Source organism: Natator depressus, chromosome 7 (genome assembly GCF_965152275.1).
Source record: "Natator depressus isolate rNatDep1 chromosome 7, rNatDep2.hap1, whole genome shotgun sequence".
Classification (NCBI taxonomy): Eukaryota; Metazoa; Chordata; order Testudines; family Cheloniidae; genus Natator; species Natator depressus.
The window spans coordinates 14,791,592-14,807,990 of NC_134240.1; the positions used below are offsets into that span (position 1 = coordinate 14,791,592).

A 16,399-nucleotide genomic window follows, 5' to 3' on the forward strand; every position below is an offset into this window, starting at 1 on the left:
GAAATCCCAGTCAGCCAGCTTTTCTGGTTAGGGACTCAGCCTCGAGGTTCCTGTCCTTTATAGAAGCTAGAGCCCTCCAGTGAAAAGCTGGCTACTGCCAAGTCTGCCCTGTACATGGCCAAGGTATAGTTTCTCACCACCAAGAAAGTTATAAAGGGTAGTAAGATTACTGCATGAATAGTGATTTCATAGAGCATTAGGATAATCCAGGGTTTGGGGGGTGGGGGGGGGTCTGTTTGTAAATTTTAAACCCACAAAGGTAAACAAGAAAATGGATAAGACGGTTTTTAAGGAATGTTGCCTGCCATTCAGATAGGCTTTTGGTGTCCCCCCAAATCATTTTTAAGGCACTTTGCTTTCCTCTAGGCTACTTCAGTTTTGCTTTTGTTTTATTTAATCACTTTTCCTAGTTTCCTCCTCCTATGTCATGTACTTGTCTAGTGCATTTATCTCACTGGTAAACTACTGAAATAAAACTGACAGCAAGTCATGTATGGAAAAAGTAGAGGAATGAAGTTTGATCACTTTATGTATAGAGTGAAACTGGTGCTGATTGTCTAGCAAGGGCATGTGTGTGTGTCTCCAAATCTCTGATTTGCATGCAAATGTGAGTGTATCCTGGCAGATGTCTTGCCTCTTCCATTCACATGAAGGAATTTGAAAAGACAAGGAGTCTTCAGTTTAACAATAGACCTTCAGAAAATGGAATAAAGGCTCAGTGTAAGTTTTTCTGTTTGGGAATTGTATGAATGGCTGTCACTTTTATCTGAAAGCCAAATTCTTTGATTGTTGCTTGCAATGAAATATTGTAGTCATGACTGCTCCATACCTGTATTCACTTGTTTTGGTAATATTTAAAAGTGTGTGTGGATGAGATGGATGGTAGAGGTAGGGAGGAGAGTATGATTTGCAATTTCAGCAGTAGCTGTTTACTCCTATATATAGATTTTTTTCTGTACCATTATATTTTAAAAAATGCTTCAAGTGACACAATTTTGCCCATTTGTACAACTTTCTAATATTACACATCACAAACTCAGCAGAAGAAAATGCACTAAATCTCACTGGGCTCAAATAATTTAGGGCCAGATCCTGAACTGGTGTAAATTGAATCCAATGGTGTATGCAGATTTGCACCAGCTGAGAATCTGCCCTAATTTTTTTTTTATATGCAAGGCTAAGATTTAAAATATAAAAGTATCACAATCATTCCCATTCCACATCATTGTGGCTTAATGTAATAATGCAGGATGCTGAAAATCAATAACCTGATTCAAATGGCCACAAACCAAGGACTTGTCTTCTCCAGTATTAGCTTGATAGACAGCACCCTGTGCACTGTTCACCTCCCAACATTGTGAAGCCCAGTAGGACAAAGGGCTTGCAGCATGAGCTGCACGTGAGTCTGGGTGAATATACCTACTAACATGCCAAGAACCAGTTGCCTCTCCTTTTGTTGGAGTTTCAGGCTGCTCTCAAGAGTAAAAGGGCCCATTCACTGAAAGGGGTTAACCCCTGCCTTCTAAAACCTCATGGAAGGAGGCATCTAAAGAGAGGAGAGAGAGAGAGAGAGAGCATGCATTGTATTAGAGTGTTGGATGTTATGAGGAGGAATACAACAGATGTTAGTCTGCTATTTTAGATGTTTCCTTAAGTTATTTAGTGCTGGTTCAATGCATTTTTTCCCACTAGGCAATAGGGAAAAATGTAAAATCAAACTTAAATAAAAAAATGTTATAGTTGAAAGACGATAGACAGATCACCCAATCAAGCAGTTATCATTTTCGCCTTAAAGCTGCACAGTATTTGCCAAGTCACAAATCCTAGTATTAAAGCTCTTCTGTGAATGTTTGTCCTTTTTCCTTATGAACATTTCTAAATGAGACTATAAACCTTTTATTGTAAAGTAAGTAATTTAGGTGCACATGAAATAATCCTGGAGACATTTAAAATGACCAAAGCCTTACATCAGATGAGATCTCATTGTTATCTTAAGTGTTTTATTTAAATAAAATATTTTACTTCAAGTCCTATAAATTGGAATTAAAAAAATTTAAGAAAGATAAATTTGGACAGAGAAAAACAAATGAATTCATGGGGGGGAAGCATTCCAGATAATGAAATAGGATTTGTTATACCTGATGAGACTATTGGCCTATGTAATCTGGTATATTGCTTTTGGTAGTGGTAAATATCTGATGCTCCAGAAGAAGTTGACGCCCCCTTCCTTCCATAATGCTGCATGCATATATAGTACCATACCCTGAAAGGAAGAGATTCCTTCCTCATCCCCTACTGTGGGTGTTCAGTTTACATTCTGAAGCTTGAGATTTTTTTTCCAAGAGCTGAAAATATCATGGAATTGCCATTTAACGAAAATATTTGCTTTCACAGTTCAAAATTTACCTGAATAGACCTTTATACCATCCTTATAAAATGTACATATCCTAATAACTTTATTGAACTTTAAAAGGATAAGTTTCAGTGATGAAACTAAAAGACCGCTTGTACCAATCACTGAGATTATATTGTTTAGAAAGGGAAATAGCTATGTTGCACATTCCATGGCATATATAGTGATCTACTTTAATCAGTCTAAAAAATTAGGAAACATGAATTGTGGAAGACTTTCTGCAATAAGATAGCAAGTTCACAGGGAAAGCAGACAGATTTCTGGTTTTTTTGTTTGTTTTTTAATTCAGATGATTGCTTTTGAGATATTTAGCAAGATCTTTGGTAGCAAGATCTGCTTTTAAAAAAAGTGTTTAGTCTGGGCATCTTATTCTAGCTCATGGATACAGTACAAGCATTTAACTCAAGAACAGAGCTTTGATTAATATTTAATTATCAGAGGTTTATACATGCAAGCAATTGCTAGCAGAATTATTTCAAGGGCACATGTTCTGTTTTCCTGCACTCAAAGCAGCATTCACTAAAGTAATGGACTCACCTCGTTGTTTTCATTTGATGCAATATCAGGGCACTTTGGAGACCAAGGAAAACTTCTCCTTAATTATATTTCTTGTGTTATGCTTTCTCAGTACATCATTATAGCAGCATACTGCACCTGTCAATGAAGGCAACATTTGGAAGCGCTTGACTTTTAGGGGAAACTAGTAAAACACCTTGCATGAATCATAACTCAGGTACAACATTTGAAACTACAGCTTGCATAATTCATTAAAATATTTTTATTGCTATGACTTTGCTGTTAATTTTTGTGACTATCAAGGGTGATGCCACTTCCAAACTTATTTAAACAGATTTTAATTCTATTTTAAAATGCCCACTGTTGCAAATGACGACCTTTGTAACAAAGGTCATGGTAAGATTGTTTCTAATGTACCAAAGGTTACTTCTGGGCCTCTAGTTTATTTGCATGATATTAACAAGTAAAACAAGCTCCTCCCCCCCAAGTTTTGATTCATCAATATCATTACAGATGTCAACTACAATATTTCAGCATTCCATGGGGTACTTACTCAGGCAAAACTCGCTGTTATGGACCTAATACAAAGCTCATTAAAGTCAATGGAAAAATGCTTCCTTTGACCTCAGTGGGATTTGGATTGGGTGCCAACTAGGTAAGGACTACAGGATTGGACTAGGGCATCAGGAAGAGATTAAACCAAAGGGGGGCAGGGTTGAAATCAAGTGATATTTACAAGAAAACGTTGCATTTTACAGCATTATTCAAACAAATACAGTATCAAGCAAATTGCAAAAAAATTGGAAATGTTTACTGAACAATCGTCCTTCAAGAATTAAAAACTATTCTTACTCTGACTTTTATTATGATGTGTATCTTATAACTAAAGAGCTGTCTGTTCTTTGAAGCCCTGATTAATATAAGTGAGTTATAATTTTCTGACCCAAGCTATCCCAGTTCACATATATTATTCTATTGGCAGACATGTGGTCTCCACAGCTGTCCCCTCATTTGTGTATGAAACAGAAACACTGGTGGCATTTGTAGGTTACCATAGTTACATGAACAATACATGTGTGATACTTCATTCTTCCAAGCTAAAGGTTGGTTTTTTGTTTTGTTTTCTGGCAGACATTTTGTAGGCATAGAACTGAAGAAAATCTATGTAAAGTTTCTAGAAGCATGTAATTCATTTCCCCTTTTTATCTGTTTCCATAATATTAATTCACAGCACTCCTGTATTTCAAATGCTAATCGTGCATCTTCACCTAATTAAAAGCCTCATTCTGCAAGGTGCTGAGTGACTGTCACAAAGAAGGTGCCAAGCAATTAGCAGAATGAGGCCATTAAATACCATGGCATCTATAAAGAATATTGAGCTTGTTTCTATACCATAATATATCTTGCAGACCTTGTCTGTCACACTTTGGGTTTTTAATGTTTTGTTCATATTTCTCTGCATAGATGTACACTCTGTGTTAACAAAATATTAGTGTTTGCTTTGATTTATAAAGAAAAGAGGCAGAAAAACACTTATTGAAGGAAATTCCACCATTAGATCTTTTGTGACTTGACACAGAATAAATCTCCTAAATAAATATGCCTTTAGGAAAAAGTAAACACAGGAGTTGTAGCTAAGAAGAGTGTTCCTACAAGTGGCTTAGGCCTGGCCTACACTAAAAAGTTAGGGTGACCCAGTTACATTGCTTAGGGCTGTGAAAAATCCACACCTATGAATGAAATAGTTAAGCTGACTTCCGTATAGACAGTGCGAGGTCAACAGAAGTTGCATCAAACAAGCTACTGCCTCTCATAGAAGTGGATTGCCTGTGCCAAGGGGAGAACCTGCTGTAGCATTTCAAATGTAAACAAGCCTATAGTCTCAACACCTAGCAAATTACAACAAAATAGGGGGAAAACGCATGGCAGTAAGAAAACAAAACCCCTAATCTACATTAAACCAATATTGTCATATCACAATACTAATAAGTGTTGTGCTTCCCAAAAGATTGGTCTCCTATTCTGAAAAGCTAATAAGAGAATTAAGAGACTAATTTTTAATGCAAAATAGACCAATGAACATCTGATTTTGAAAGACATTAACTTTGTCTTGTATTCTTTGTGGTTATAACTGACTGAGCTGTTATCTTTTAATATATTGAAAGCAGGCAGTCAGTAATGGAGCATACCTTTTCTTAAGCTATACCTAAACAAAAAAAATTAAACTACATTTTCTTATTCATTGCTTTTTAACAACAATCACTTTACTACAAATATGTTTACATTGGCCTTTTGTGAAGTTCGATGGCTTCTCTCAATACACTGGGTGAGATTTTCAGAACCGGTCACTGTTGACCTAACTTTGCTCCTATTGGAGTCAATAGGCGTTCATTGACGTTAGTAGGAGCAGAGTTATGCCAAATGCTCTTGAAAATCCTACCATAAAATGCTCAATATACCTTGGGTAACTTTAACTTGTAATTTGCAATTTCTCAGTGGAAAATTTCATTTGTCCAAATTCGGTGGTGCAGTTTTCTTTTGATGATGCACACCAGACCTTTGGTCTAGATCTTGCTATTGACTTAAGTGGCAAGAGAACAGAGACCAAACTTTATTTAGAGCACACAGTCTCAAGACAGGCAAAATATACTTGATCTAGAAGGTAGATATAAAGTTTAAAATTACTTTGCCTTTCCTTTAAATACTGGTCTTAAATGTTTAGCAGGACATTGTTTTGAGATGTAATGGCTTCAAACTGTATAGGAGTTATGAAAGTGCCGTAGAGATATTCTTGCCTTTATTTTGTACAATAACCTTGATACATAACTCACTTTTCTAAAATGCCAACCATCATTCTTTTTATGATAGCATAGTTTGATACTTTCTCTGCTGCCTCACAAAGTTTAATACCAAAGGGAAAAAAAGACTCACGGGTTTTATTTAGGAATTGTTAGCATCTCATTTCCAGATATTTAATTTAATAAACTCCTGTGAATACATCAATTTATATGGCTGTCACCTTTGATTAGAGACCTGGAGAGAAATTGCTGTTTCTACAGGGAAGCAGGAGATCCCAAGTCAGTTGCTGTACTGAAACTGAAAGTGCATGAAAGTGACAAAATAGGGGCTTTTCTAAGCATAATTTTTTGATTATATGTAAAAAAAAAAAAAAATCAGAATAACCTAAAACTTTCACTTCCAAAAGTGCTGGTCCAAATTGTGTTCGTTACATGGCTGCAACTTCCAAAAGGCTTCAACTGGAAGTTGTGCTTGTGTAGTTTAACAGAATAGGGTTCCTTGTGATTAGTAATCTCTTCCACATTACTTGTTTCATGGATTGGTACATGACTGCTTAAGAAGTGCCATAAGCTAATATTTATCTGTGTATTATAGCAGGAAGTTTAGAACTAAGTATATAGTTTTCAGAGATCGAAATATGACTGACTCCAAAGCTGGACTCTCCCTACCTTTATGCTGCATATTCAAGAATATGAGCTAAGTCGGCCAAATTCATCCCTGAGGAAGCTCTATTCAATTCAAAGAGTGAAGAAGCTGGAGTTTCACCAGGGCTGAATTTGGCTCAAGTGACTTTTTAAATAGCTGTGTCTCATGCATATTTCCACATGTCCGGTTCTCTTGATGTTCAGTATTTCCATGGTATTTTATAGGGTTAACGAAGAGTTTTTGTTGTAGCGGTTGGACATCTTGGTAGACCAATGCAGAGCAGTTTTATGCACGTATCACCAATTCTGTCCCAGATACACAGTTTCTGGGTTTCCTAGAAACTGTGTATGTTCCCTTTCCCCATACTGCTCATGTTCATGGGTTTTTGCTATGACAAATGCAAAGCACAGATGCCAACTTTCATGTGGTAAATAAGCACCCCAATTTTCACTATAAACCAGAAATCAAGCTAATCCCGTTTCAAGCCAATCCCTAAGAACCCCAGCACTATAAGTCCCCGCCACAGCGTGCAGTCTGGGACTGTGATGGGCCTGCTGTGCACCCCTGACTCTCTCCGCTCCCCCTTGCCCCTGCTTTCCAGGAGCCAATCAAAAAAAAGAAGCTGCTACGAGCCAACAAGCAACTCTCAAGCCAATTAAGCCAAAAACAAGCCCAATTTCTGCTTTTTTTTTTTTTTTTTTTCTGTGGGTTTAGCATGTCTGATGCAAAGTTGACGCAGATACATCTGGTCCCTGCAAGAGTCTGATGGTGAAAGAGCTTCCCCCCACCCAACCCCCTAATAATCAAATTGGGAAACTGCTCACACCACTACCATAGGCACTCTAAGATATGGCCTATGTTATCCCACCAGAAGATGTCGATGTTAGCTTGGATCTCCATCTGTATAACAGATCTGTCCCTCTGACTGCAATACTTCAAATGGGGCCACTAATCCCACTTTGTGAGATAAGTTTTAAAACAATTAATGGGGGAAATGGTCTTGCTTAATCTAAATAAAATGTTTACACGGTTTCTCCACCATACTGGAGATCTGCTCAGCTTATGTTCCTTGCATTCAAGCAATGGTCTTACAGTCAACTGAACTTCAAAATCATTAAGCAAGTTCCGATGCAATCTTTGCAGTTTGTTTTGCTTTCATGAAAAGTTGACATGAGGTGCAATTCGCCACTGACTTTCACTTCAAGAAGCCCCACTGAGGTCAGTGGAGTTTCATAGGGTATTCGGCAAAGCAGAATTTGCCCTATAAAGTCTTCCTACTTATAAGCTTAAGGTCTTAATCCAGCACCCAGGGAAGACTGTGAAAAGACTCCCATTGATTTCAGAGGGAACTGGATTGGATCCCAAAGCTCTGGTTCAGTTTAACTCCTGCACTAGGTTTCCAAGAAGGTTCAGAGATTCACTTGTCAGCAACACACTGCAGGATCAGGGCCTAAGAAATTAAACTAGCATAAAAGCACTTTGTTAAACAGGAAGCAAAAGGCTTATAAATCGATATTTCTTGTAACTTTTGTTTTGTATTTGCAGATAGAATAGTTGTGGTTGTCCAGAATGCAGGATTTTAGATTTTTTTTATTATAGAAAGTATACATCAAAGCTGTCAAATGTCGTTGACAGTACGTGTAGTCTATCACAGATGTAATAATTCCTATATTTTCTGTGAGTTTTTTTATGGATCACTTTATTAAGCAACACCAAAAATACCTAGTAAATGCACACCTTGCTAATGCACATATTAGTATGAAGATCATTTATTCTGATAGGCGCTTCATCAAATTTAAATTATAAATGATCACTAATTAGAAACTGATTAAGTATTGACATTTAAAAAACCTGCCATCCTACTAATCCTAGATATTGCTATGAATTGAAGAAGGTAGTTGTAGATCCTGATTTCCCCTGTGGGTAAACAAAGCTGCTAAGTGAACTATTTTCAAGAACCAGAAAAAAAAGTTTGCCAAGAAATGATGACGTAACGCCTTAAAACAACTTCATTACAGTACAAGATACCTTGTGCACTCAGACAAACGGTCTTTATAAATTAGTGGACAAATACATTTATATACAAAACATTTCAATGTCTGGATAAATCGTATCAATTAGGTGAAGTCTTTACATTCTGAGTTTAATAAAAAAAAAGCATCAACAGTTTAAAATCTTTACTGCAAAGTATAAATTGCTATTTCTGTCAATTCCAACAGTTATTGCTCATCCTATATATTTCTCAGAATTTTAAATAAGCAGTTATATTTATGGGAAACTTGCTGACTTGAAAATGACAAACCTGAGGAGCAAAATTTGGGGATAGTTTCTATGTCCTTTTTAAGTGTGTGCGCACGCGCATGTGTGTCTATGTAATATGATATACAAATTTCCCTACTCTCTGTAGGTCTGTCTTCAGATTATGAACTACTCAGAACAAGGATCATGCTTTCTTTTCGGTATGGAAAACACATTGCTTTGCAAATTTTGGGTGCTACTAGAGATGCAGTATGATAAATATTTGCTTGATGTTTTCTCAGTTTTCAGCTGAGATGGACTTTAATCTTTTAGATGACAACTGTATGTTACCAGCCATTCCCCCCGCCCCACACATACACGATACCAGTTAAATTATTGGTGGAATTAAATAGTGATGGGAAATCTCAAAAAAAAAAAAAAAAAAAAAACACCTAACCACCACTCTTTTTAAGTAAGGTACTGTGTTTAGTTTAAAGTGTTATATTACCAACAGTGAAAGAAGAACCAGGAGGTTCTCCAGGGGAAAAAAAGCTTATGCAGAAAACTACATGTAGAAAACTATTCAGAAGAGAAGTGTCCTAAGACACTAGTAAAATAGGAAGTGAAACTATGGTACCCATTAACTTGACGAGAAGTTATTTTCACTAATATCAACTAAACTTTAATTCAGTCTAGCAACAAAAACAAATCAGAGGCTGCTTAATGGAATTGCTTCTATGCTACCTTGACTTGGTTAGGTTCCAAATCCTGTGGCTTGGTGTTAACAGCTTATATATTGGATCTTTAAGCACCTACCATGATTCATCTATTTATTTGCTTTTGGGTGTGTTCACACTATTGAATGAGCCGTCAAAAGCCTCCATACCAGCCAATTCAATACACTGTTTTATTAACCTACATCTATAACAAAACACTATGTAATATGGGACCTGATCCTGTATTCCCTGCATGCACACAATTGCCAGTGAAGTCAGTACGAATGCAGGATGCACCCCCTGCAATATGTTAATACATAAGTTGCACAGAAAGAGATATACTGTAAAAGTAAAGTTTTTGACTTTATTTAATGTTTAATCTCTGTGGTAATTAAAGTAATTATTTTAGTACAGCCCTATAAAGAAAAATAAATAAAATTACCAAAAAGTGCGATACAACAACAACAAGGCTCTGACCCTCCTTTTTTACTTGTTTGTTGGTACAGAATCTAGGCTATAAAAGTAAATGAACTGTTTGCTTGTTATTATCACAAAGCTTATGTGCTTCCTATAGCCATTGCCATTATGATGTCAATCTTATAAATTCACACTTAGAAACTGGCTCATTGATTTTTATTTTTTTGGCAACTTTTTCTAGCAAAGATTTCCTGGATACCACTCAGTGTGGTACTAACCACCTACAGACTGGGTCTGCCCAAGCAGATGGGGAACCCAGATAAGTCACAAAATGAAGCCTCCGCTAGAGCTGTGTTGGAAGCAAAATAATCACACTGGCAGGGAACCAGAGGGGGAAAGAGAGGGAAAAGCTCTTGTCTCTGACTTAATGAAATGCATGTGCAGTTCAGGCACACACATTTTTCTGTTGTTGAAGGCATTTCTCACATATACCATATTTTTATTACTATTTCTACCAGTAAAATTATCACTCATCAGATAAACTAGGCAAGGTCATGACATTCTTTTCCAGCACTCCCTCCCAGCTCCCTAGTTCTCCTTTTTTTTTTTTTTTTGGAGGCCACTGATCCTCTTTGTGCATCCTTTCAGGTAATGAGCCGTCTAGGCTACCATTCAAAACCCAGTAATCTTACATTCAAATCTCCATGACCAGCCTTGCGTGAAATAGATAAACACATAGAGGCATAATGCACCCTAAAGTCATTTTGGGATATTCTGTTTGGTAGAAGACAGTGCCTAGCTGCTTTCTCTACTGGGACTGTTGAGAATAACTTGTCACAAAAGTCCAAATTTAGGTGACTTTCTGCAAAATGTGGGCTTTGTTTTCTTCTTTCCAGTGAAAATAAGTCAAGCAGTTTCACCCAGCTCCTGCCTGGGTAGACTGTGAGGAGGGATGGATGAGAGCAAGTCAAACTCAGTGACTTTGGGAAGTCTCTTCTTCCCTTCCCCTGGTTTGTCCCCCCACCCCCCTATCATTGCTGCCCTCCAGCAGGGGCCAGCGGTTGGGGAGTTTGCAGCACCACCAGCCCCTGCTGGCTCAGGGAACAGGAGTCACAGTTAAACTACTGACTATGGTTCTTATCCTTGTCATCCTCTCCACTAGGATCTATTCATCATCACGTTTTTAAGGTGGCAGCCACGATAATATAATTATATTTTTCTAACAGTAGTACCTTGAAACCGCAACTGAAATTAGGCCGCACTATGCTAGGAACTGTACAGACTCCTTAAGAGGCAGACCTTGCCTCTCTGAGATAAGTGTGTAAGCCTCTAATCTTTAGAGCCCTGCACGGATATGTGATGTGCAATATGCAAACATAATCCGTGAATATCTGCAGATTTGCAGGGCTTAACTGATCTTCCACTGAACAACATGTAAGCAGAGCGCTGCACCCACCCAAAGCCTCGTTGACTTGACTGGGACCTCTGCACATAGCCACTTACAGGAAAGAATACACAAAGATAACAGATGAGGCAATATTATATCCACATTTTATGGATGGAAAACTGAGGCTTGGAAAAATGAAGTGATTTGTACACCCCATGGGAAGTCTGTGGAAAAGTTGGAACTTGAACTCCACTGTTCAGAGTCCCAATTCAGCACCTTAACCACCAGACCATCTTTCTGTTCAATCTTCAATGAATCTTATCAACAAAGAAAATGGAAAACCTGGAGTGAGGAAAAAAATTCAATTCGGAAGCCAGGTGGATGCAATCAGACAGTTTATCACCCAGAAGAGTTTTGCTGGTTAGGACTTTGCAGATGCTAGTGCAGAGTAAAAGAAATCTCATCCTCCGTTGTAACTACAGCATAGCGGGGACACAAGACCTCAGCTGTGCAGTCAATAAGACTCAGAGCAGTAGCTCTCTGCAAACAGTGCTCCTGCCTCCTTTTTTACTCAACGAGCAAAGCAAGTGTTATTGAGTAAAGGGAACAAGTCTAGTGTTAATGGTTCCACCTTGCACATGATATATGAATACACAAAGCAGAAGGGGGAGGATTAAATTGTTCAGGGTATTTCAACCATGCAGAAGAGTCTGAATGAATAGAAAGTATACCAAGTCCACAAACTGAATCACTTCCATCCTTCTGCAGCATGTTGCTCTGCATCATCAGCTGCAGCAACTTTGGGCTATATTCCTTAGTGCAGATCTGCAGGTGTAGTAATGGCTAGAGAAAGGGGCAAGACCTGTTTAAACCTAGATACCAGCATTGTCTTGACATGAGCATACAGGACCATTTCTTAATGAGCAAAGTGTAGGTTCCAACATGTCAGACTTGGAGAAATTTACTCCCTAGAAGAAGGACTGTGCCCTAAATAAGGAGTAATGAAATTGTAAAATACAAGCAAGATGACTGGGTTACTGGCTTAGTGGATCTGGGGGAAGCAGTAGATATAATATCTTGATTTTAGTAAGGCTTTTCACACAGTCCCACATAACATTCTCATAAGCAAGCTAGGGAATTGTGGCCTAGATGAAATTAATATAAAGTGGGTAAAAGACTGTACTCAGAGTAGTTATCAATCGTTTGATGTCAAACTGGGAGGGCATATCTAGTGGCATCCCTCAGGTATCAGTCCTGGGTCGGGTACTAGTCAATATTTTCATTAATGACTTGCGTAATGGAGTACACAGTATGTTTATAAAACTTGCAGTTGACACCCAGCTGGGAGGGGTTGCAAGCAATTTGGAGGGCAGGATTAGAATTCAAAATGACCTTGACAAATTGATCTGAATTCAACAAGATGAAATACAGTAAAGATAAATGCTAAATACTTCACTTAGGAAGGAAAAATCAAATGCACAACTACAAAATGGGGAATAACTGGCTAGGTGGTACTACTGCTGAAAAGGACCTGAGGGTTATAGTGGATCACAAAATTACTGAGAATCAAGAATGTGATGCAGTTGCAAAAAAGGCTATCATCATTCTGGGGCACATTAACAGTAGGGTTGTATGTAAGACATGGGAGGTAATTATCCTGCTCTACTCAGCACTGGTGAGGCTGCAGCTAGAGTACTGTGTACAATTCTGGAAGCCACACTTTAAGAAAGAAGAGGACAAATTGGAAAGAGTTCAGAGGAGAACAACAAAAATGATGAACACCTGACCTATAAGGAAAGGTTTAAAAAACTGGACATGTTTAGTCTTGAGAAAACAAGACTGCGGGGGACCTGATAGCCCCTAACATATTTGAAGACTATTATAAAAAGGACAGGGATCAGTTGTTCTGCAGATCCTCTGAAGCTGTAGGACAAGAAGTAATGGGTTTTATCTGCAGCAAGCGAGATTTAGGTTCGATATTAGGAAAAACTTCCTAAATATAAAGGTAGTTAAACTCTGGAATAGGGTTCCAAGGGAGGTTTTTAATCCACATTACTGGAAGTTTTTAAAAACAGGTTGGACAAACATCCATCAGGGATGGTCTAAGTTTGCTTGGTCCTGCCACGGCGCAGGGGGCTGGATTTGTTGAGTTCTCAAAGTCCCTTCCAGTCCTACATTCCTTTGATTTTTATACTCACAGCTACAGCTCCCATGGGAATGTCTGCCCTCGGATTCTTACTATCCAGACCTCAAGACAACAGCCTCACCTGCTCATCCCAAGAGCTCTACACTACAGCCTCCTCTGTTCCCAGCAGACACTTGAATTGAGAGGAAAAGGGTGGGTTTTGAAGTTAGATCCAGACTGAGTGGTGAGTGGCAGGGCCTGAGGCACAGTACTCAGTAAGTTAGGCAGTGAGGCAGTAGCCAGGCAGGTGGGGCTCCACTCCTTTTGCACAGTGTAACAGCAATACGCGATTCCTGGCAGTAAATGGTCGTTACTTTCCATATTAAAGGACTGTCTCCAGTCGGGTATTGGGGCTTCAGAGGGCCAAATAAGAAGCTGTGCTGTGGAGTTGCACCATGAGAGTTTGAGGTGCTCATCACCTCTCTCAGTTTGGACTAGAGTGGTCCAAATGCAGAAAAAAATTATCTTCCTCCCCATTCAGGTGGAGTATTGCAGCCCATTGGGCTCTGACATTTGCATCCCTCCTCCTCAGAGGAGAATTCACCCTTCATGTCTCCAAAGAGTTCTCAGGAGACTGTGAACAAAATAACCAGAACTATTTTATTGGCTCTTTGAAAACCTCATTTATGCAGAGAATTTTACAAGAGATTTTAGTCCATTCATCTTCTAATCACCTGGAATAAGGATATTAACCATAGCTTTGATCCTTTGCCAGTGAGTTCAGCGGGAGGATTGATTTCAGTGAGAACAGGATCAGGCTCCCATAAGCAGAACACTAATAGGACTGTGGGCAACAAAAGCACAATGCACATTTTCCCAGTGCTTATCTTTTTCCTTTACCATCAATCAAAATGAATGTAACCGGTGCATAGCCACTCAGGACATTGGGCTTCAAACTTAGGAATATCACTACTATACAAATGTATTTTGCCTTGCAGGTTTACATGGCTTTGGAGTATTTGAGGGGGGGAGTTTCTTTCCTTTTTTGAAAAAACCAGACTACTAGTGCATATAATTTGACAACCCACTGTTTGAAAGCACTTATTATTCTTGATGGTTCTAATATGACTTGTTAATGCTAATTTGCCAGATATTTTCAAATGGAAGACGACAGAGAGGCACTGTTGCAATTCCATGCTTGAGTTGGTGGCCCATCAATATACAGTAGCTAAATTCTGCACAGCACCTACCACTATGCTTCTACTGAGCGTATGAATGAGAAGAATCTGTCTCCTGTGAATGTACTTCAAGATTTTAATGAAAAGTACTGTATCTGATGTGAAGGCTAAAAACCAGCCACAATAAAAAATACTCAAAAGTGGTGTTGGATTTAATATTAATATGCATATTAGGAACAGGGCAATCTTTGCATTTCTTCTGTTGAGATAAAGAATCTAGTATTTTTGGAATAACAGATGGAATTTGCTAAAGGTGTTTTTTTGAAATACAGCAAATCAGCTTCTTTAGAGTATGAAAAGTATGGACACTTAAGCTTTTCCTGCAAACATACAAAAATGAAACATTAATTTTATTCTTATGGGCTGTGTCTGAAAAAACAATAAAATGCGGTAATTTAAAAAGCAGGCATTATTTGGAAAGAGGTGTTTTTATACCTTAAACATCTTTTGGGATTAAGCTTCCTACAGTTTTCATCCTATTAATTCATGATTTCTACACTCTTGTTTATTCCTTTGCTTTTATTAGCAAGCTCACATTCAGATTTAAGAGCTACAGTATGCTCTTAACAAATTATGACTGTCGCTTGCCTTATTTTAAGCTTGACATTTTCTTAAATTTATACATATAAATCTTATGAACAGTTCTTTTCCCCAGTCCTGTTTGAAATATTTAATAATCCTTTTTATATTAAGCTTTTTTAAACAAGAATACTTTTGTGGCATTTTTGGACAATCTTTTGAGTAGTCAGGACTCCATTTTAACATGATACTTAGAAAAAGTGCCCTTTTGATAAACTAGCCATAAACATCCTGGTTGCTTATATAGTTTAAGACCTTGATCAAATTGTTGCCTATTCAGAGTCCCTTCGACTTTTGTGAGATGTAAAGGTCATACTTTTGGAAATCCCTTCCAGATTGGAGCCTAATTATGGCAGTATAAAATTTAGGCTCAGATTTTTTTTAAAACTGTGCACCCAAGTCCTGTGATTCTGCATCTACCACTGGTAACTACACAAACAAGTCACTGCTTGGATGTCTATGCAGACTTTGCATACTCAAAACAAGGCTGTCTTAATTAGCAACATGTCATTATCTTTTCTCCAAAAATGGCAACAGTTGTTTAAAAAGACAAGGATTGATTCCAGTCTCACTCCAATGGAAATCAAAAAAGTCAGCTGAAGCCAATGGAGTTAAACTATTGAAAAGTAACGAATAGAGAATCAGGCCTACAATTTGCAGATAAGGTCACTTAAAAGATACATGGCAACAATCTTGCAATATTTCTAGGGAATGACCACTTAGCACCTATTCACACTGTGTCATGGTGCTGCGATCCCTCCTCCCAACCAAAAAACACCTTGTGAATTCCAAAAGTTTTTACTCCTGGGGAAATTCTGCACCACTGCGCAATGAAGAATTTTGCAGAAATTAACATTGTGCATGCAAAAAGAAAAGGAGTACTTGTGGCACCTTAGAGACTAACCAATTTATTTGAGCATGAGCTTTCGTGAGCTACAGCTCACTTCATCGGATGCATACAGATGAATTCTGTGCATGCAGAGTTTCTTTTCCCGCACAGAAATGGGCTGCAGTGCTGCTAGTCACCACTAGGGGCTACTGGACCCCTCCCCAGAGCCCAGCTCGCACATAGAAGGCACTGCTGGGGATGGGGAGGGAGAGGGAGCTAGAGGGTTCCTGACAGCTGCAGTTCCCAGCATGCCCTGAGGGAAGGAGAGGACTGTGGGCAGGAAACTCTGTGCAAGCCTGGGACAGAGCATCAGGTTGTTTCTCCCTCTGGCTCCCTCAGCTCTGGGGGAGAAAGGGAGCGGATGTCTGGGCTGGGCTGTGTTCAGGGTGTGTGTGTGTGTGTGTGTGTGTGTGTGAAGGGGGAAGAGAAACAGGAAG

General features: G+C 38.5%; 1 protein-coding gene and 1 long non-coding RNA gene across 2 annotated transcripts in view; one reads left to right on the forward strand and one right to left on the reverse strand.

The window, feature by feature from the left end:
• LOC141990402 (uncharacterized) overlaps positions 1 to 16,399 on the reverse strand; it is a 358,211-nt gene that overhangs the window by 69,740 nt on the left and 272,072 nt on the right. The window lies entirely within an intron of this gene.
• Positions 1 to 16,399, forward strand: part of LRRN1 (leucine rich repeat neuronal 1) — a 40,593-nt gene that overhangs the window by 962 nt on the left and 23,232 nt on the right. The window lies entirely within an intron of this gene.